At 39.6% G+C, this 22348-nt stretch overlaps 1 pseudogene; it reads right to left on the reverse strand.

The window, feature by feature from the left end:
* Window positions 1–6397: 6397 nt before the first annotated feature.
* Window positions 6398–14342, reverse strand: LOC125883474 (polyunsaturated fatty acid 5-lipoxygenase-like; annotated as a pseudogene).
* Between the last annotated feature and the right edge of the window lie 8006 nt (window positions 14343–22348).

Here is a 22348-nt window from a genome sequence, read left to right on the forward strand (position 1 = left end):
TTCTGGCTTTTATGTTGACCCTCATGCCGACAAGAAGTCTAGTGTAGTTTTTTAATCCACAAAACTCGTCTGTGGTATCAGAGGATAACAGCTAGCCAGAATAACAGCTACACTTGAAGTGAATGGAACCCACATTTTTAAAATGTAATAAAACTCTCCTAATGCATTTAAATTGTGCTATAAAAGTGGAGTAAATTATGTCCTTTTCAAGTCAATTTTGCATGCCGCAGCTTCAGGGCACTTGGATTACGACGGACGGGCCGTTATGACTTTTTTATGATGTGGGTGCTTTAGAGGCTGTGACAATCATGGCCTATCACATTCACTACTTTCACTCATTCATGGGGCTATCCCCATCATGGTGACACACTAACCATTTTTCTCAGAGGAAACTTATTGTTGTCTGTAACTCAGACTGGAAATTCATTTTAAACTTTAGATTGGAACCTGGACAATCTGTGCCACATCATGTTGTTTATCACATGATGAGAGCCACAAGAGACCTTTTGGCGAGCTTGGTGTTAAAAAAGATGACACAAGCAGCCGTCACCCTGGTTACCTGGTGTTCAGGTTGGAGTAACCAGGTGAAAGACTGGAAAAAACAGATGGTCCTCCATGAGTCATAGCCTAATCTAAATGAGAGGTTTAAACTGATTCACAGTTGAGCTGGGTGAGCAGTCAGTCTCTGACAAGCCTGTTGAAGTGCAGAAAATGAAAAGAAAATGTGTAGAATAAATAATCAGAACAATACATTTGGTGTATGCATAGGCACGGGGTGATATATGGTTATGTTACAACAGTCTGATGCTGGTTGCACTTGATGTACACAGCAAATCTGTCATGTGTACTTGTAGCTTGATAGCATCGACTCAACACCGAGCAACATGATGTGGTAGAGACTGTTCGGGTTCCAAACTAAAGTTTAAAATAATTTCTGTTCCAAGTCTAAAATCAAAAATCAAAAGTCTACAGAATTCTCTCTGTGTGGTACTGATCCTCCACATGTCACATGCTGTTAGTTATTGTTTCCAAAAAACACAATTTTCTGTTCCGACATTCTTCAGTTTTACTCATGTAGTGCTTGACACACTAATTAAACATTACCAAGCTTCAATCAACAGGTTTCATCGCTGCAGTCATACTGTAGCTACAATTAGTTTTGTTTGTTTGTTTGTGTGTGTGTGTATGTGTGTACTTATACATGCTACACAGTGGGGACCACAAAACATATTTTAGCAACAGAGTAAGGACATTTGAGCTGGTCCTCACTTTTTCAAAAGCCTGTTTGAGGGTTAAGACTTGGTTTTAAGGTTCATGTTAGAATTAGCTTTAGGGCAGGGGTAGGGTAAGGGTTAGGCACTTAGTTGTGATGGTTAAGGTCAGGGTAAGGGGCAAGGGAATGCATTAATGCATTATGTCAATGACGGTTGTCAAAAAAAAAAGTACAAGTGTGTGTGTGTGTGGTCAGACCAGTGAAGGAGTGACATTTCATCAAAGTGCACTCAGTGTTTTCTGAGGAAGAGGGGGTTCACATAGGTGCAGCCATGGATCAATACCACCACCCACCCCTTTCTCATACAGCAATCACTTGGGCACATAGCAGATGGGGCATTGTGTAACATTGTGTGTTTCAGAGTTTGTTCTGAGGGTTCATCTGTTCCTCCATTGACTACAATTTCAACCAGGAGACACAGAAGAATGAATTAAAGATGAAGTTTAATGCGGAATATAAGTGTATAGATTTACAGATGATTGGTGCTGTTAAGATTTAATATAAGTCTTTTGCACTGAGACACCAGAGGGAGATTATTTGTGATCTGAGCCGCAGCAAGATAAACCCCCCTATGGAGTCTAGACACTGGTGGAGGAGGTGGTAGTGGATGACTTTGGTTGATGACTGATGAGACGGATAGAGGCTGCATCCAAGAAGACTAGGTGGTAGACTAAGCATGCAGCAAAGGACTGCGGACAGATAAAGAACCGTATTTTAAATGAGGAGCAGTAAGATGATATGCTGACGGAGAGATCTATTGACAGCCTCAAATACGAACAACAAGAGATTGACAGTGAGCATGCATGCAAGGAGTGAATGGCAGGATGAGAAAGAAAGTTACAGCCTAAGCATGAAAAAGTATTATCTCCCTGACTGAACTTTTGCCAGAGCTTCATTTCTGCCAAAACTGATGCCCTGAAACATCAGCTCACCTCAACCACAGTGAATGAAATGTGCAACACTGCCACCTACTGAATAAAACGTGTTTGTACGCCATACTACCATATTATTTAGTATGCCAGATAAGATTGTCATTGTGTTCTGAGTCTCATACTTTTTCTTTTTTTACTTAAGGGTGTTCTCACACCTGCCCTGTTCGGTTCAATTGAACTCAAGTTTGTTTGGCCCCTAAGTGCGGTTCATTTGGGCAGGTGTGAACACAGTAGTTGCACTGGGGTGCGCACCAAAACAACTAGACTGACACCTTCTTAAAGAGGTGGTCTTAGTGCGGATACAAACGAACTCTGGTGTGTTTCGTTTGTGCGAGAACGTCTTCCAACCTCGATCTGAACCAACTGCAGTCACATGACACATTGTTTGGGTTAAACATGAGCATGTTACAGTCCTGGAGGATTACTAATGTGCACCTCCTCCTGTGCTGCCTTAATATGCACATTCAGCACATCCAATGCATCATCCAATGTTTTCTAGTTGGAGCTGCGCCTCGTTTTCAAACTGTATGGTTTGACTAAAATGAACAATGACAGTAATATAGTCCACGATGACCAGCGCTAAAATCAATTTGCGTAGTTGTCCCTCCATTGTGACATTAGAAAGTGTCACATTTATCTTGCAAGTGTACTCTTCTTCAATGTTTTGTTTACTTCCCGGATTTTTTCTACATGGAAATTTTACCCATAAAGCATTTTATCTGGTCTGACTATCTGGTTTAAATGCTGCCGTTAGAAGGCAAACCAGCTCTAGGCAATCATGCAATTTTTTAACAAAATTAGTCCCTGATTTGGACCAAGCAAGCAAACTGTAGGTCTGAAAGAACCCTTAGTAAAAGTAAATTTATCACAGTCTAAAAATACTTGATTACAAGAATAGGTCCTGCATTCAAAATGTTGCGTAATTAAAAGTTTATAAGCATTATCAGCAAAATGTACTTAAAGTATAAAAAGTAAAAGTACTCTTGCAGAATGACACCTTTCAAAGTATCATAACCACAGGAAGATTATTTCTATAAACGGGTATGGTAAAATATGTGAATCTGTTTGCATATAAAAGTATTTTAATGTCGTAATTTTTCAGTGTGGAGCCAATTTTAGATACTTTGTGTACTACTGGGTAGATAAATAGTGAAGTAGTAAATTAAATAGTAGTACATGTAATGGAGTAAAAAATACAGTATGGCAAAGGTAGAGCTGTTTGAAGCTTCGAATGGGTCGATTGGGTTCTGGACAGTGGCATAGTGGTTGATGAGGTGTGCACTACGGGGTAGATGGGTAGGTTACCAAGAGGAGGAGGGTAGACTGTCCTATATATTCCATTCACTTTTGACTGATTAGATGGGTATACTGTGAACAGAGAAAAGAAGTGGGTATACCCTGCATACTTGCATACATCCTTAACTACAACACTGGTTCTGGAGGTGTGGTCATCAGTATTTGCACAGGCTTTACATAGCCTGTGGTGGTGGGGCCTAATGTTATATCTTTACATGGGGCCCAGAACCCCTGGTAGCGCCCCTGATTATGTCACTTATTTTCAATCACAATAGGAATTATATTATTATTATTATTTTAATGAAATATTGATGAACAATGTGTCAACCATGTACTAAACAAATAAGAAGTGCACCACCCTCTTTACCGACGTTACTCCTTCAAATAAAGGCACCAGCCTTTACCATTTACAGTTTGGCCAGCAAATTATCAGTGTATCAGCCCAGTCATGCTAATAACAACCATGAAGCAAAATAGTGTCAGTTTATTACTCACTGACTCTCTTCTTCCCACTTTTCAATTCTCTCCCTGTGAGACTCAGAATCTTTATTGGTCCATATATTCATAAATTCAGTTTTGTTTTTGAGTGTCCCCTCCAGTAAATGATAAATGATCTCTCAGACGCCTCATGTGTAGACTTAACCAGTACTTTATTTTGGTGAAGTTTACAGTAGACCTTAGTGACAGTAGAAAGTATTGATCAAAAATCACCACCCAGAGAAAGTATTAAATGGATTAATTCACACACACACATTAACATGAACTGACATCTAAATGTGCTAAGTCAAATGTGTTTGGCACTGTGTTTAATTCGGGCTTTGCTGTGATTATCCAATGACAAATCAGCCAAATTAATTTTTACATTAATATGCACCATGTTTGTTTTCCCTTCTACAGCACATGCAGATTGTCACATTTTGTTTGTGGATGATACATGTGTTTATACTGTAACTTGTCAATGCAGCAGCTTCACTTTTTGTATTTAACTTTTGTAACTGAGGGAAATTGTTTTTATAAAAAGTGTAAAACAAGGACAAGGACAGAAAGAAGCACATCCCTCATGGAACACAAGATCATTGAAGCAATGTCTCTTTCTGTGGTTACAGGAACCTCCTGTCCTCTATGAAACTGAGCAGACTTTGGTCTGAGTGACAAGTACTTGTTTTTCACACGAGATGAAAGAGACACAATTCACTTAAAAGTTTTGTCCTCTAGTACTCGCGTATTTTTCTAACATACAGATACAGAGCATGCAGTAAATCAAGCAAAACATTGGTACCTACATTTATTTATACTTCATTATGACAATGAGTCATAAGGCACAGTTTGCTTCTAAAGTGTTACAATCTTAATGTAAAATAATATTTTTCCCCACAGTAACTGATTTTGATAAAAGACCATGCATATTCACCGACATACTAAGAAGATTTAAGATGTAGATTATGATTTAAACCACATTTTCCTCACAGTTAAATCAATAAGGTTATATAAAAATATAAAAAGCCACAGGTATAGCCTTGAGGCTATACCTGTGGCTCCCCCTTATAGCATTTTGTACCTACACGATTAGGCCAATTGCTTTATTTATTTATTCATTTTCAAAACTCAGATATGAGTTGTTCTTTGCATGTCAGGGCTGACCTACTCCTCACAGCGTGCGCCCGTGCACACACAAACTCAACAGAGTGAAGTCAGACAACAGCAGAGAGGCCGTGGTGCAGATGAAGGGAATATAACTTTAAGATTACTCTAGTTAACGCCAACTACGCTTGTTACTGTAAGTAAGTCCGATAAAACCTGTGCCAGCCAAGCCAATACTCTATCAATACACGTGATCAGCATGTAGACAGCCATATTTCAATCTGCTCTGTCAGCAGTCTCTTATTCACCGCTATTATGATTTACGATCGTGGTCGACACGAGCACATTGCGCTCGTGGTGCTAACAGCAAAGTGTTAAAGACAAACTAAAATGAAAGCTGTCTGTATGTAGGCTAACACTTTATCTGAAAATGTACCTGAGGCAGCCGACCTGCAGACAGTGAGTCTCCTAAGTAGAGGGAACAGCAGTAACAGCGCCAGGTCACCATCGGTCGGGCATCCCTCCTCCTCTTTCAGCTCTCACCAGCACGTGAAAGCCGGGCCAATATTAATCCTTGTTCGAGCTCTTGTTTTATTGCTCTCCCATTTTCATTTTTTTGTCTCCTCGGGCAACACCTTCACCTTCTTCCTTTTCTTTGTTGCTTCAACCATGACAACCACGCTCTAAAGAGAGGAAAGTAGCCAAATGTTGTTTTCTTTGTGTCCGGGTTCCAGTGCCAGTGCAACAGACACTGTGAAGCAATGACAGACGTGTCATCCAACCTACTGTGAGTTGATGTACCATCACAATGATCTTGGATATATATTTTGAGGGCTCAAAACTCCATTGTGTTGCTTTAAGACTTTGATACAGTTGGATCCTACAACTTTAAAGGGATAGTTTGACATTTTTGGGAATTTGCCAGTTAACTTTCTTGTCAAGAGTTAGATGACAAGATCAGTATGATAATGCATTAAGTATGGAACTACAGACAGATGGTTATTAGCTTAGTTTAGCTTAAAGACAGGAAGCAGAGGGAAACATTTTGAGCCTGGCTTTAAAGTTTAAATATATGCCTACCAGCACCTCAAAACTTTACTGATGTACACATTGTACTATTTCTTGCTATACCATGGTCATGATTAAAGAAATCTGTTTTGAGAAAACCAATTGAGTTACATAAGAGAACAAAAGCTAGTCAGTGGTGAAGGCAGGATTTGGGCTCTTATTTTCCTGTATCAGGACAACTATACTACCTGTGGATGATATCCCAAAGCTTGAGTCCATCATCCCTGTAGTAGAAGTTTGGCACCCTTCAGCCCACGCCAGCGATGTCGTCTGGTAAGCAGAGGAGCTGTAGGTCACTGAGGACATTGATCTCTGCAGGAGTGTCACCAAACCTCTCCACCAGAGGCTGCAAACTAGCAGACAGTCAGATATGTCAGGAGTATAGTTAGAGACAAATACTGTCGATGATATTGAGAAAACAACAACAACAACAAACAACAACAACATTGTTTCGTAATGGTCTACTGAGTGTGTTGGTCTTTGGTACCTCTGAAAAACTCCAGTCTCAGATATGAGACGATTTCGACATGATAAATATATCTTTACTAAGAGGCTATGCACCATGGTCCTTTAAGGCAGCTGTAATTAAACCCCTTCCAAAAATGCCCACCCTGGATCCTGAGGTGTTTGCCAACTATAGACCAATATCTAATCTTCCCTTTCTTTCAAAGATCCTTGAGAAAGTAGTCGCAGACCAGCTGTGTGATTTTCTCCATGATAATAATTTATTTGAAAAATTTCAGTCAGGATTTAGAGTGCATCATAGCACTGAGACAGCACTAGTTAAAATTACTGCCTCAGACAAAGGACTTGTCTCTGTACTTGTTTTACTAGCTCTTAGTGCCGTATTTGACACAACTGACCATCAAATTCTGCTACAGAGACTGTAAGATTTAATTTTCCTTAAAGGTTTTGCACTATGCTGGTTTAAATCGTATTTATCCAATAAATTTCAGTTTGTTCATTTTCATGATGCATCATCTTTACATACCAAAGTTTGTTTTGGAGTTCCACAGGGTTCTGTGCTCGACCAATTCTATTCACTTTATATATGCTTTCCTCAGGTAACATCATTAGAAGTCACATTTTGTTGACAATCATTGTTATGCAGATGATACAGAATTATATCTACTGATAAAGCCAGAAGGAACAGATCAAGTGACTAAACATAAAAAATGCCTTAAAGACATAAAAACCTGGATGAGCTCCAATTTCCTTATGTTAAATTCAGACAAAATTGAAGTTATTGTTCTTGGACCCAAACACCTCAGAAACTCTTTGTCTGATGATATAGTTTCTCTGGATGGCATTGCTCTGGCCTCTTGCATTACATTCTCTCATTAGCATGAGAAAAGTAATATTTGATAAAGATTTGCCTTTTAACTCCCATTTAAAACAAACCTCACAGACTGCGTTCTTTCATCTGCATAATATTGCAAAAATAAGGCCTATCCTGTCACAAAAAGAAGCAGAATAAAATTGGTCCATGCTTTCGTTACCTCTGGGCTGGATTACTGCAATTGCCCTATTATCAGCTCTAATACGTCTTTGAAACCTCTCCAGCTAATCCAGAATGCAGCGGCATGCAGACTGACATGAACGAAGAAACAAGATCACATTTCTCCTGTTTTAGCTTCTCTGCACTGGCTCCCTGTAAAATCCAGAATTGAATTTAAAATCTCACTCCAAACTTACAAAGCTCTAAATGGTCAGGTATGGTCAGGTCAGCTATCAGGCTCCTCTCCTGTGGAATAATCTTCCTGTTGCGATCCGGGAGGCAGACACTGTCTCCACATTTAAGACTAGACTTAAGACTTTCCTTTTTGATAAAGCTTATAGTTAGGGATGGCTCAGGTCTGTTTTGGATCAGCCCCTAGTCAGGCTGACATAGACCCAGTCTGCTGGGGGACCCCCTATAATACGCCTCCTATAATGCATGTTGTTTATTAAATAGCGATGATGTGAAGATGATGAAGGACACTCCGCTGACACCGTCTTGCTTGTATATAAAAAGGTTTATTACAAGAAGTACAGCATCAAATCAAGCACCTAGGAAGCCTGAGAGAGATTTCGAAGCGAATATGAACAGCTCTGCCTAACGGCTCAATTTACCCTGCATACTGTATATAGGTTGGTTGTTTTGATGAACTTTGAGACAAAATCTGACAAGTCACAGAGAAACAATCTAGATGGAATCCAACCTTTCACCTAGCTTATCTATCCTTGACCTAAGCCATGATAAAATCTTGACCTAGGCCCCTAACTGATCATATAAGACCCTGGTCATCACATAACATGTGGCACGTCAGATACTACATGCACCTTGCATCTTCTCTCCTCTCTCTCTCCTTCACCAACATCCACATCCTGTTGCTGCATCTCCGTAACTTGGCTTCTGCTCTGGAGCCTTTGTGCTCCACCGTGTGACAGGTTACCTTATGTGATGTGGTTGTGCTGCTGCCGTGGTCCTGCCTGATGCCTCCTACTACTACTGTTATTATTAATCATACTTCTACTGTTATTATACACTAGGGCTGTCAAAAGCACCATGAAGTTGAGTTCAAATATTTTTGAATTAATTTAGTAGAGTTCGAATAATATTCAAATTTATTATTATTATTATTTTATTTTATTTTATTTTATTTTATTTTATTTTATTTTATTTATTTATTTATTTTTTACAAAAAATAAGCTGCTTACTGCTGGCGAAATATGAACGTGACACTCTGAAATGGATGAAAACATCTGACCGCAATGTTTGGATACTTCAGTGGGCTCGTAGTTTTCCACCACAAGAGTGGATCCTGGTAGGCTCGTAGTGGTGGCTCATTCTGGTAACGTTTCATCTCTTCTTCAAAAAGCGTAGGCAGGGAGGCAGCAGGTGCAACACTCTCCCTATATGTCTCCCCGAACAGGTCACACATCGCAGACAGCGCAGTGGGTGGTGTTGGTACAGCAGGGTTCCTCCGTTGGTGCCTCTCCCTCTGTCTCTTGCCGGAATTCCACTGGATGCGTGTCTGTTGCGGAACGGCTGGGCTAGTTATCCGCTGCATGCGCAGACGCAACCAACATGCATCATGCAGTATTAATGAATTATTAATGATAATCGAATGATCAAATTTAGGTTCGAAATTATAAAAAAAAAATATTCAAATATATTTTGAACTTCAAATTTTTTTTTCATTTTCTTTTCAACTTTTTTTGACAGCCCTATTATACACATATGATTATTGTCACATACATATACTATCATATATTAATACATACTTACATCATATTGTACCACAATTACTGTAATTATTGTTATAATGATATTACTTAAATTAATATTGTTGTTGCTAGTATCATTACTGTCTGCCCTGCATCTCTCTCTGTGTCTGTGTATGTATCATGTTGTCATTCCGATTACTGCAAATTTATTATGTTGATCTGTTCTGTACGACATCTATTGCACGTCTGTCCATCCTGGAAGAGGGATCCCTCCTCAGTTGCTCTTCCTGAGGTTTCTACCATTTTTTCCCCCATTAAAGGGTTTTTGGGGGGGAGTTTTTCCTTATCCGCTGTGAGGGTCTAAGGGATAGAGGGATGTCGTATGCTGTAAAGCCCTCTGATGCAAATTGTGATTTGTGATATTGGGCTTTATAAATAAAATTGATTGATTGATTGATAACACTATTACATGTTAACCAAGTCAGTAATTTTGATGTTACTTTACAATTTAGTTGTGAGAAATACTTAAAATTTTATATACACACTAAAACATTATGATTTGTCAACTTAGGAAGATACAAAATCAGCAAAATGAAAAAAAACAAACAAAAAACTACAGCATGAAAACCTACAACTACAGTAGGTTCAGTATTCTCCCCTCAGTTACCTTGTACAGTGGATGCACCATGGGCACGTTGCGCAGCAGTGACACTGCAAACACTTCAGCCAGCAGATGAGTGTGCAGCAGGTGAGAGCTGAGTTGATGCACGTTGAAATCTGCACTTCTCACAAAAATCTTTGCCTTAAACCAGTCGTACTCATAATCAGTAGGAAGGAAGATGGGGTTGTTATGTGCTGGAGTCTGCTTCAGCTGCAGGAGAAGGAAGGAGGTGTGGTTTATTTAATTCAGTATATCCAATACCAGTAATGCCAGTAGTGGTCAATGTTTAAGAATTTTATGTAATTGTATATTCACCTATTTACTATAAGTTTAATCTGCTTTTCAGTTTAATACTTTGTTGGCCCCTTAAAGGAAAATTCATATTTTTATTGATGCACAGGTCGGAGCACAGGGTCAACATGAGAACGGCAACTACACTCTTATCAGTCTTACATACATTAATACTAGTGTGTCATGTAAATAACATTGACTTGACTTCTCTTTGTCAGACTCAACTGTCAGCCCTGGATGTGGCTATTGGAGGAACTTTTGTACATGGCACATGCTCAGGCAGGAAAATGAACTGCTGCTCCTTGCATAGTGACTTCATAGCACAGTCGAGAGCAAGATGCTTCAGGTTAGTCATTGTGGCTGGCAGAAAGTAACATCAATAAAAGGCCTCAGAACTCATCAGGGAAAGAAGAAGTATGTGGCAAAGAAAGGGCAGAGTAGCCACATTCATCAGTACTTCCTAAGAAGTCAGCCGAGTCAGTTGGATGAAATCCAGTGACAGATAGAAAACCACAGTTCACAGGATATCAGTAACACTGCCACTGAGGAGGAGGAGGAGGAGGTAGTAAGAGGGGATGCAGGTGACACTGAGGATAGCAGGCCAGTCAAAGAGAGAACCATGGAGCAAAGGTTAGAGTTAGATGGCCTAGGGCAAATGACAGCAAACAATGGATTTTCAGCAATCTTAAGCAGGCTTAGAGGAAATTCAATAAAAGTTAGAAAAGATGGGAGATATAATGTATTCATATGGTGTAGAGAGGTTTGGGGTGTATGAGAGAAAGATGGGTGAGAGGGTACTATCAGGTAAGTCTAGGCGGCAAAGAGAAATAGAGAAGTTAGTTAAGGAAAGGAGACAGTTAAGAAAGCAGTGGAAAAAGGCCACAGAAGAAGAAAGGGAGGGAAATTACATGGGATCAAGTACAACTTACCGACTTATATCACTGACATTACAGGTTATTTGTATTTACATGATACATATATGTATTGTTATCATTAAAACATATTTCAATGTGCCATCTGATACTCCCACCTCAGATTTTGTGAAATGGTGCAGTCCATCTGACAGCGATCAGATCAAAACACATAATCACTGCTAATGTAAATCCTACTAGATTGTGGCCCTTCCCATATTTCCTTATAGCTGACATGTTCAAGATATAGTGACAGTTTCAGCAAATGTGAAAACTTATTTTAGAAAAGTTATATGTAAAGCTTCAACTTAGTTAAATCAACACTCTTACATCTTGGCTGTTAGCCATATTTGAGTGTTACTCTCACCTGAATAGCAATTGGCATCAGCTTGTCCTCAGGTGTTTTGTGGAGCAGGACGAGGGGAGCTGCCAAGTACTGCTTCGTTACAATGTTGGTGTTTGCTTTCAGTCCATCCAAATGCTTGTAGTCACACAGGAATATGTTGCCTTTCTGTTTTAGTGAGGATAAAAAAATGATGTGACTTACATGCATACAGTGTGGAAAAGTACATAAACTAAGTGAAAATGTAAGTACAACACGCAGTTCCAAATTTATCATGTGTAAATACTAAGATCAGTCAAGGTCAAGACAATCACCTTCATCTCCTCTGCCAAGCTGAACTGACCACTGGGAAGACCATGTCACAGTGACAGGAAATTTATCAGGCAGAGCTGAACAGCGTTTGATCACCATGGGGTTGGCACCATTTAGAAACTGGTAGCCAAAAAGATCATCATCCCTCCAGTGCTGCTGGACATGGTCTGGAAAAAGAATGGAACTTCCAGTGAGTTTTAAACTTTAGGCTAGAAAATCTTGGTCAACCTCTGTCATCATCTTAATGGTACACTTCATGTAAGACTAGACAATTGTGAACAATGTGTTACTCAGAATTCTCGTTTTTATCTGATGGCTTTTTCTTTGGTGACATGGTAATTATTTCATCTTGTTTTATATCTTGTGTTTGGATTTTATTACTTTATTACTTGTTTTGGTAACAAAGAACTTTGTTGCTTTGTTTGGAAAGGTTTCAGATCAGTTTCAGATTCTCTTTATTAGTCCTCTGTAGATCAACAGGGCCAAAGGTTCAGTGAAATGTATTTGGACAGGAGAACAGGTCAGTTCAGCAATGAAACTAGCTACAATAAAGATAAAATAAGATAAAGTGACAATAAGATGTAAAATGTTAATAAAGATTATTATTAGCATTATTATTGTACATACAGAATTAACTATTCAATCAAACTACCATGATAGTACCTGATATGTCAGTCCGTCTCTCTGGGAAGACCTGACTGATAGCAGCAACATGAAGCCATTTCTCCCTGGAATTAGCCAGTCCCTCTAGTTCCAGCTCAATCAGCCTAGAAAATAAAAGCAAATACTAACTTTATTATGATTCTGTTTGATAGGCTGGTATATAGTTTCACAGATATATAGATACCTAACAGAATTTGAGGACTTTACCCTGACTCTAGAGTGTACACAAACTCTACGTCCTTGGTGAAGGAGAAGCGGATATCTGCAGGCAGATCAAAAAAACTATCTGCCTTCATGCAGTCGGGTATTCCCTGCGCATACGCATCCCAGCTGGGTAAAAACAGAGACAAGGAGGTGATGAACTTTGGATAGTCTACCAGTGTATGTGCAGTTTTGATTCAGAGTACACAGGTATTAAATAGTAGTCACATATTCAATATTGCAATTTTGCAAAATGTGTGATAGTATAATATATTTTAATAAACTCTGGCAGGTGTACAGTAACAATGTCATGTGGTTATTAATTCATCATTATATATCAGAAATATATTCAAAAGGTAAAGGTGGGGGTGGTTTGGATGCATGTTATTTTTGGGCTGCAGGAAGTTAAAATGTGAATAAACCCTGAGCTCTCACCGATACTCTTTGTCTTGAGTCTCCAGCTCTTGCTCCCGAAATTGAATGGCACGAGAATAGTCTTCAAAGTCTCTCAGAGCTCAAAGAAAGAACCAAAATAAGGTTCAAAATCCTGAATATATACAGTATGTTTTCATAAATTTATTCCAGCCTCCTTATTATCCTCCTTGCAAAACTTGTCCTTCTTGTATCTCATATAATCAGTGAACAACATACAGGATGTCAAAAAAGTACACTTCCACAAACCTGTTCCTCTCTGAAGCGGTGCACCTCACTGTCACTGATCCAGCTGTAGATGGGAAAGTTGTAGGTGTCTCCCTCGGGGGATTTCACTACCACCTTGGCAGGGAACCAAGAGTCTTCGACTAGGAAGTGCTGTTTGTCTAGCTCTATCAAAATCAGCTTTCCAATGGAGACGGGGCACTTCACCTGGAATGATGAGAGATGGTTCACGAACATTTCAAGGGATGAAGAAAAAGTCTATTTGATAACCATGAACTAATAATTAATGATACTTAGCAAATATTACTGAATGTAGAAGTGTGGAGAAAACACAACCTCTGTGCAATATGTGCACTGCATAAAATACTTTTTTAAAGCTCATTTTGGTGATCTTCTGTTGTTTTCGTCACTTTTGTGGCTGCAGGTTGAAGATTTGCAGAGCAGCACATATCCTGTTATGGCCCACCTGAGCCTGAGCCTCTCTTTTTTTATACAGGTAAAGTTAAGGAAGCATGTTAGATGTTTATGTACAGAAAGGGACATTTTCAACGCATCGGTAGTTTGTCAATGTTTAACAGCCCCATATAGGTGTGGAGCCACGTGCGTTTGCTCTCCCCATTTGTGCCCACCAGCTTAATGAAGACCCTGTTTCTAGTGCCAGCAAAGGCAAGCTCGTCATTGTACACAGTCACTTCATAATCCGCCATTTCACTCCAGCAAACAGAGGAAACCTGGTGTGGAGAGAAAAATAATAATAATCCCTCTCAACACTGATAGGGTTAACTGTAACTAGATGAACCTGAGTGCAAAACAGCTTGAAAATACTGGTATCACAATGACATTGGCATATTATTATAACTAATATTAAATGTGTCTCTCATAAAGCATCTCTCACCTGTCAATGAGATCAAGAAGTTCCTTTGATGAACTGCTTGTTTGATGAAAGTTATCCCCTCTGATTCCTCTTTTATATGCACAGTTTTGTGGGAGTGTCTGGCAGTAATAGTTAACAGCCAGCTCTGCTGATGACATGTTGGACATGTATGAACAATAACTATAGCTACCTGCAAAAGACAGGAAGATAATTAAAATAATGATAACAGTTTTTTCCACCATGAAAATCTGAGACCATCAAAGTCAACTAAAAATGTGAAATCAAATGCCAATACAGTTTATGCAGATTTATTGAGTCAACAACTGTGACATGATAGCAACCAACTTCTATAACATGGAAAATATACATACATTAGAATATCCAGTACTGGTCATCTAAAATTGCTGCTCCCAGCCAGAGGCTCTTGGTTTGCCAGCCCTCTTGCACCCAGTTTTAAGACACTGATAAGTCAGGTTTCAACTGACAAAATCAACAACTCACCCAATGTTCTTTTGTAGCAACAGCTTTAATTTAAAAAAAAAAACAAAACAAAACAAAAAAAGTCTGATTGTAAATCTCATAGAGTTGCAATCCTAGTTGGACAAATTTTACAGCAGTTCAAACAACTTCCAGAGTTCCTTAGAGATGTTGGGATATAGTCATTACATAATAGGGATTACTGTAAAAAGGTGAAGGCCTGACAGATTAATTTACCACAGAAATAGTAATGATGCTCCTCTACACTGTGGATGTCAACAGCACTGATTTTGGTCTTGCAGTCTAAATGCCAGCTCAAAGAGATCGAGAGTCCTTGGCCTAGATCCTCAGGGTTACCTTGGCTTGCAGTCCCTGCAACACCAGAGGCTCTTGAGACCACAAGAAAGAAAGTCACAGGAGATACGATGAAGAGGGGGAAAGTTGTAGTGCAGGCTTTCATAGAATCTCTGAATATAATTTGAACTCAAAGGGGCTATCCAGTACTTAAACTGCTAGTTCCTGTTATTCAGCCAAGGTTATCTTGACTCAGTACTTTACATACATACAATACATGCATTTTCATTGAATATGTACTATATATAACCTTCATTTTTGCTGAAATAACAGGGGAATATAATCCTGGCAGGTTCAAAATCAGTATTGCCAAATAATGCATCTATTCTGTAACTTTGTCTCTGGAGACCTACCAGTCATACAATTTTAACAGCTCATATTTTGGACTGTTTTGAGACCTGCATTGATGTGTGTGTAACAATCCATGCACCTTGTTGCTGCCATGTGAAAACCATGTATCACCAAAATATTCACTTTCCATAAGCTAAGAAATATTCAGCTTTTTTGATAAATTCAGCTCACTCAATGTTTTCTTATTGTTTATTTTAACATCATGACTATGATGTTCAAACGTCAGCAGCTATCACCAGTTTTCAAACGCGACCTCCCTGTCGTGCCGTCCGAGTCCGAGTTTCGTATTTCCATAAATCATATGGCTCATTTTCACCATTTGTACACAGTTTAAACCCATCTGGTGGTTCTATGGATTGAGTGTGGTTGAAAAACACCTTCAATTAAATGTTCCTTTTATAAGTTACTGCCTCGCTACAATATGACAAATGTAATGATGTGAACTTAATGTGAGCTTCCCCTGTTTGAAAGACCAGCAGCCACCACTGTTGTGGATACCACTTGACATGCAGCACCCACCCAGCGCTGAGGACCTAGTCCCCCCCTGACCTGTCAGATGTGAGGTGGGGCACTGGCACATCCCATGGATGCTTAGTCAGATTGGGATCTGGGGAATTTGGAGGCCAGGTTGATGCCTTGCACTCTTTGTCATGTTCCTCAGGCAATTTCTGAACATTGTCTGTGGTGAGGCATGGTGCATGTTCTGCTGGAGGGGGCCACTGCCATAGGAGTGTTATTGCCATGAGGGGGGTACTTGGTCTGCTGCAGTGTTTGGATGAGTGAAGTGCTTCAAGTGGCATCCACATGAATGCCAGGACCAAAGGTTTCCCAGCAGAGCATGGTATTGTAACGAGATGGTCAGTATTGTCCATGTCATCTGTCAGTGGTTTTAATGTTTCCACTGATCAGTGTGTATATTAATGTCACCTATTATATAACTATAGTAATATAATAGGTGACTTTAACTTCCACCACAGTATTTTAAGATATCTGTACTTTTACTTGAGTATGACTTTCAGGTACTTCATCCACCACTGTAAATGGATTCATTAGAGCACTGAGCCAGAAGCAAGGCTGCAGGGGACTGACGCTCTGTGATTTCCAGATGGCCTGAAATCTTTTCAAGCATAAAAAGTGAATAAGATGATGCACAAAAACCTCAGCCTAACCTCCACTGCTTTACACTCCCATCTCTTAGACTGCAGGATGTGGTGGGGCAGCCTGGTACACAATTGAAGTAGGTTACCCACCTTAAATCTGCCCTAAAGCCTATTTGCTTTCCATGGGAACTAACTGCATATCTCAGTTGTGTGAGCACAAGATCAAAGGAGATCTGTTGCTTTTTGTTTCCTTGTTGGACACAATCCATGTTTGTCCAAACAACTTCCAGAGTTCCTGAGAAATATTGTGAAATAGTCATTTAAATAATAGGTAGGCCTGTAACTGTTAAAAGGGTGTGGGCTTGACAGGTAAATTTCCGAAGAAACGGTAAGGATACTCAGCAGCACTGATTTGGTGCTTGCAGGTCCCACAGTACCAGACGCTCTTGAGACCACAATAAAGTAAGCCACAGGAGATAAGATGAAGAGGGAGAAAGTCGTAGTGCAGGCTTTCAGAGAATCTATGGATATAATTTGAATAATGGAAGTTAGATAAGTAACATTTGTACGCTGACAAAATAGTGCCTGGTTGGTTATTTTTGTTTCTTTAAAGCTAAGAAACTAGTGATTATACTTGAATGCCTTCTAAGTTAAATAAATCTCCTCCATGGGGTGTAGTGGAGGGTATACGCAGGTAGTGGAGGGTTCGTTTTTCTAGTCGTTTACAGTATACCCACCTGTCAGCCAAAAAGCCATTGGAATATACAGGAGAGCATTCAGTATACCCACTTCCTCTTCTGTAATCCACCTTACCAGAAACCACTACAGCACTGACACTGTCCTTTTAAACAGTCTGTCACACTAACTCAAGAATAGACCTATGTATTACCATATGAACACCATTACAGCTCAGAGAGAGATGTGAAATAAATAAGAATAAATGAGACTCAGAACACATGATTGCACATTTGCGGGTTTACTCGTGGGAAAGACGGAAACTGATAGGACATCTTGACTTTATAGTGTCTGACAAACAGACACAAACAACATTTACTAATATGAGACACACCAACAAGCCTTCCCAGACACACACATACTTTATTAATCCCTGAGGGGAAATTCAATTTTTTCACTCTGTTGTCAATTACACACAGGTCCGAACACACACATGCACTAAGTGGAAAGATGTCAGAGTGGGGCTGCCCATGACAGGCACTCTGAGCGGTTGGGGGGGTTCGGTGCCTTGCTCAGGGGCACCTCGGCAGTGCCCAGGAGGTGAACTGGCACCTCTCCAGCTACCAGTCCACGCTCCATATTTTGGTGTGGACGGGGACTTGAACAGGCGACCCCAAACGTAAGTTGCTGCTGTTATTTAGCTTAAGTTATCTTTTTTTTTTTTTTTTTAAATTTTATTGACAATAAACAGACAGTGTACAATAAGCAGACATCAATGTGCAGCACAAAAACACAATCACAGTGGAGGAAAAAACAAACAAACAAGCAAACAAGCAAAAAAAAACCAGACAAGCAGTACACCATACAATATCACAAAAACAACAACAATAATAATAATACAATCACAAACACTAGACGCACAAGACAACAGAGGGGGTGGCCTGGTTCTGTGATGCTGAGACTTATCCACCGCTGAGCCCCACCTCAACAGAACCAGTGCCAACAGGGTACAGAGCAGACGACTTATGCATTTACATCATGCAGGTAACATGCTGACCTCCAAGCCAGTGAAACCATTTGGGTTTCTTTACTTACATATATATATATATATATATATATATATATATATATATATATATATACACATGCATATGTACACATAACCTAACAGTCTTTCCACAGAATCCCTCGCTAACGGATCATTATTTGATTACTTTTGATTTCTTTTTACTCAATTACACGCCACTCAGCAACAGTTACTATACTAGATGTTTATCAGATAGTGCTGACGCAAAATTTTAAGGAAATGATTACTCCGTCGTTAAATTCAATACCAAGTCCTTCAGTAACAGAGGTTTCCCGTGCCGACTTTAAGCTCTCTCAAATTGATCATCTTGTCGATAGCGCCGTAGGCTCGCTGCGAACAACACTCGACTCTGTAGCTCCTCTTAAAAAGAAGATAACAAAGCAAAGAAAATTCGTTCCTTGGTGTAACTCTCAAACCCGTAAGTTAAAACAAATATTGCGAAAACTTGAAAGGAATTGGCGATTAACCAAACTGGAATAATCTCGTTTAATCTGGGCAGACAGTCTCAAAATGTATAAGAGGGGCCTCCGCAATGCCAGAGCAAACTATTACTCAGCATTAATAGAAGAAAACAAGAATAACCCCAGGTTTCTTTTCAGCACTGTAGCCAGGCTAACTGAGAGTCACAGCTCTATTGAGCCTTGTATCCCTTTAGCCCTTAGCAGTAATGATTTTATGAGCTTTTTTAATGACAAAATTCTAACTATTAGAGGCAAAATTCATGACCTCCTGTCCTCAGATAGTACCTGTCTAACCTCAAACACAGCTGTAAGACCTAATATATATTTAGATTGCTTCTCCCCAATTTCTCTTCAAGAATTGACTGCAGTGATTTCTTCATCTAAATCATCAACGTGTCTCTTAGACCCCATCCCAACTAGGCTACTTAAGGAGGTCTTTCCTTTAGTTAACATTCATATATTAAATATGATCAATATATCCTTATTAACAGGCTATGTACCACAGTCTTTTAAGGTAGCTGTAATTAAACCTCTCCTAAAAAAGCCCACCCTGGATCCAGAGGTGTTAGCCAACTATAGACCAATATCTAATCTTCCCTTTATGTCAAAGATCCTTGAGAAAGTAGTCGCAGACCAGCTGTGTGATTTTCTTCGTGATAATAATTTATTTGAGGAATTTCAGTCAGGATTTAGAGTGCATCATAGCACTGAGACAGCACTAGTTAAAATTACAAATGACCTTCTGATTGCTTCAGACAAAGGACTCGTCTCTGTACTTGTTTTATTAGATCTTAGTGCGGCGTTTGACACTATTGACCATTGAATTCTGCTACAGAGACTGGAACACTTAATTGGCCTAAATGGTTCTGCACTAAGCTGGTTTAAATCTTATTTATCTGATCATTTTCAGTTTGTTCACGTTCATAATGAATCGTCCTTATGTACTAAAGTTTGTTTTGGAGTTCCGCAAGGTTCTGTGCTCGGACCAATCCTATTTACTCTATATATGCTTCCTTTAGGTAACATCATTAGAAATCACTCCATTGTTTCCATTGTTATGCGGATGACACACAGTTGTATTTATCTATGAAGCCAGAAAAAAGTAATCAATTAACTAAACTTAATAATTGTCTTTAAGACATAAAAACCTGGATGAGCACCAACTTCCTGATGTTAAATTCAGATAAGACTTAGTTATTGTTCTTGGCCCCAAACAACTCAGAGACTCTTTATCTGATGACCTGGTTTCTCTCAATGGCATTGCTCTGGCCTCTAGCACTACCGTAAGAAACCTCGGAGTAATATTTGATCAAGATCTGTCTTTTAATTCTCATTTAAAGCAAACCTCACGGACTGCATTTTTTCATCTGCGTAATATTGCGAAAATTAGGCCTATCCTGACCCGAAAAGATGCAGAAAAATTGGTCCACACTTTTGTTACCTCAAGGCTGGATTACTGTAACTCTCTATTATCAGGTACCTCTAGTAAGTCCTTAAAAACTCTCCAGCTAATTCAGAATGCAGCAGCACGTGTACTAACAGGAACTAAGAAACGAGATCATATTTCTCCTGTTTTAGCTTCTCTGCACTGGCTCCCTGTAAAATCCAGAATTGAATTTAAAATCCTACTGTTAACTTATAAAGATCTAAATGGTCAACCTCCATATCTTAGAGAGCTCATAGTGCCTTATTATCCCACCAGAACTCTGCGCTCTGAGAACGCAGGGTTACTCTTGGTCCCTAAAGTCTCCAAAGTAGATCAGGAGCCAGAGCCTTCAGCTATCAGGCTCCTCTCCTGTGGAATCATCTTCCTGTTGCGGTCCGGGAGGCAGACACCGTCTCCACATTTAAGACTAGACTTAAGACTTTCCTCTTTGATAAAGCTTATAGTTAGGGCTGGCTCAGGCTTGCCTTGTACCAGCCCCTAGTTAGGCTGCCGTAGGCCTAGTCTGCCGGAGGACCCCCTATAATACACCGGGCACCTTCTCTCTCTCTCTCTCTCTCTCTCTCTCATGTCCTATTACTGTATCTTGTTAACTCGGCCATTCTGGATGTCACTAACTCGGCTTCTTCTCCGGAGCCTTTGTGCTCCACTGTCTCTCAGATTAACTCATATCGCAGCAGTGCCTGGATGGTGTGACGTGTGTGGTTGTGCTGCTGCCGTGGTCCTGCCAGATGCCTCCTGCTGCTGCTGTTATCATTAGTCATACTTCTACTGTTATTATTATACATATGATTATTGTCACATATGTATACTATCAGATATTAATATATTATTACTAATTATAATATTATTACTTTCTTTAATGTTGTTGTAAGCTACTGTCATTACCGTCTGTCCTGCATCTCTCTGTCTCTCTGTCGCTCTCTCTTTCTGTCTCATTGTGTCATAGGGATTACTGTATCATGTTGATTTGTTCTGTATGACATCTATTGCACGTCTGTCCATCCTGGAAGAGGGATCCCTCCTCAGTTGCTCTTCCTGAGGTTTCTACTGTTTTTTTTCCCCGGTAAAGGGTTTTTTTGGGGAGTTTTTCCTTATCTGCTGTGAGGGTCCAAAGGACAGAGGGATGTTGTATGCTGTAAAGCCCTGTGAGGCAAATTGTGATTTGTGATATTGGGCTTTATAAATAAAATTGATTGATTGAATTGATATACATGCAGACACATGCACATACATTCACATACACATGCATATACATATACACACATACATACACACAAACATATTTATTTTGTACTTGTCAATGGAGCAAGCTGTCAATGGAGCAAACTGCAGATACGGCATCCAGATACTCACGCCGGGTCGCCTCCAACCCGCCCCAACAGTGAAGGGTCTGGGTCAAATAGGTCCCACCCTGACACCAAACCCTGCAGGGCAAGCTTCAGCAACCACACACAAGCAGCTAGGTGCCCGTGCTACCTTTATTTGGATGGGGATTTTTTTTAATTTTTTTATTTATTTATTTTTACTATTTTTATACTTCTGCCAATAATAATCGTTTAATAAGCTAAGGGGACGAAAATTTCCCATTTGTGAATGATCTTTGTCTGGTTTGGGTAGTACAGATATAATTGCTGCATTCATGCTAGGGGGTATGGACTGAGTGGCAATGACGTCCTTATACAATAATGTTAGAATGGGAGCCAAAGCATCCTGAAAGCATCTGTAAAAATATATACTAAACCCGTCCTGGCCTGGTGCTTGCAGCGGAAAACATTTTTATGGCTGTTTTAACCTCCATCTCATGGACATCCGTCTCGAGATAGTCCTTATCTTCATCTTTCAGCTGCGGGATGTAAGTGTTACCAAGAAAATCATCTATCACATTTGGATCATATTTGCACTCATAAATATGTGAGTTAATTGTGAGTAATATTCTCAAAAAGCATTGTTTATTTGATTTTGTTCATATACCACAGATCCACTATAATCATGTATTGAGATAATCGAGGATTTACTCTCCAATTGTTTCAATCTCAACGCTAGTATTTTCCCAGCTTTATCACCAGATTCAAAATGTTTTTTTATAAGTTTGTATAATGCAGCTGAAGTTTCTTTGTGTATAA

Source organism: Epinephelus fuscoguttatus, linkage group LG3 (genome assembly GCF_011397635.1).
Source record: "Epinephelus fuscoguttatus linkage group LG3, E.fuscoguttatus.final_Chr_v1".
NCBI lineage: Eukaryota > Metazoa > Chordata > Actinopteri > Perciformes > Serranidae > Epinephelus > Epinephelus fuscoguttatus.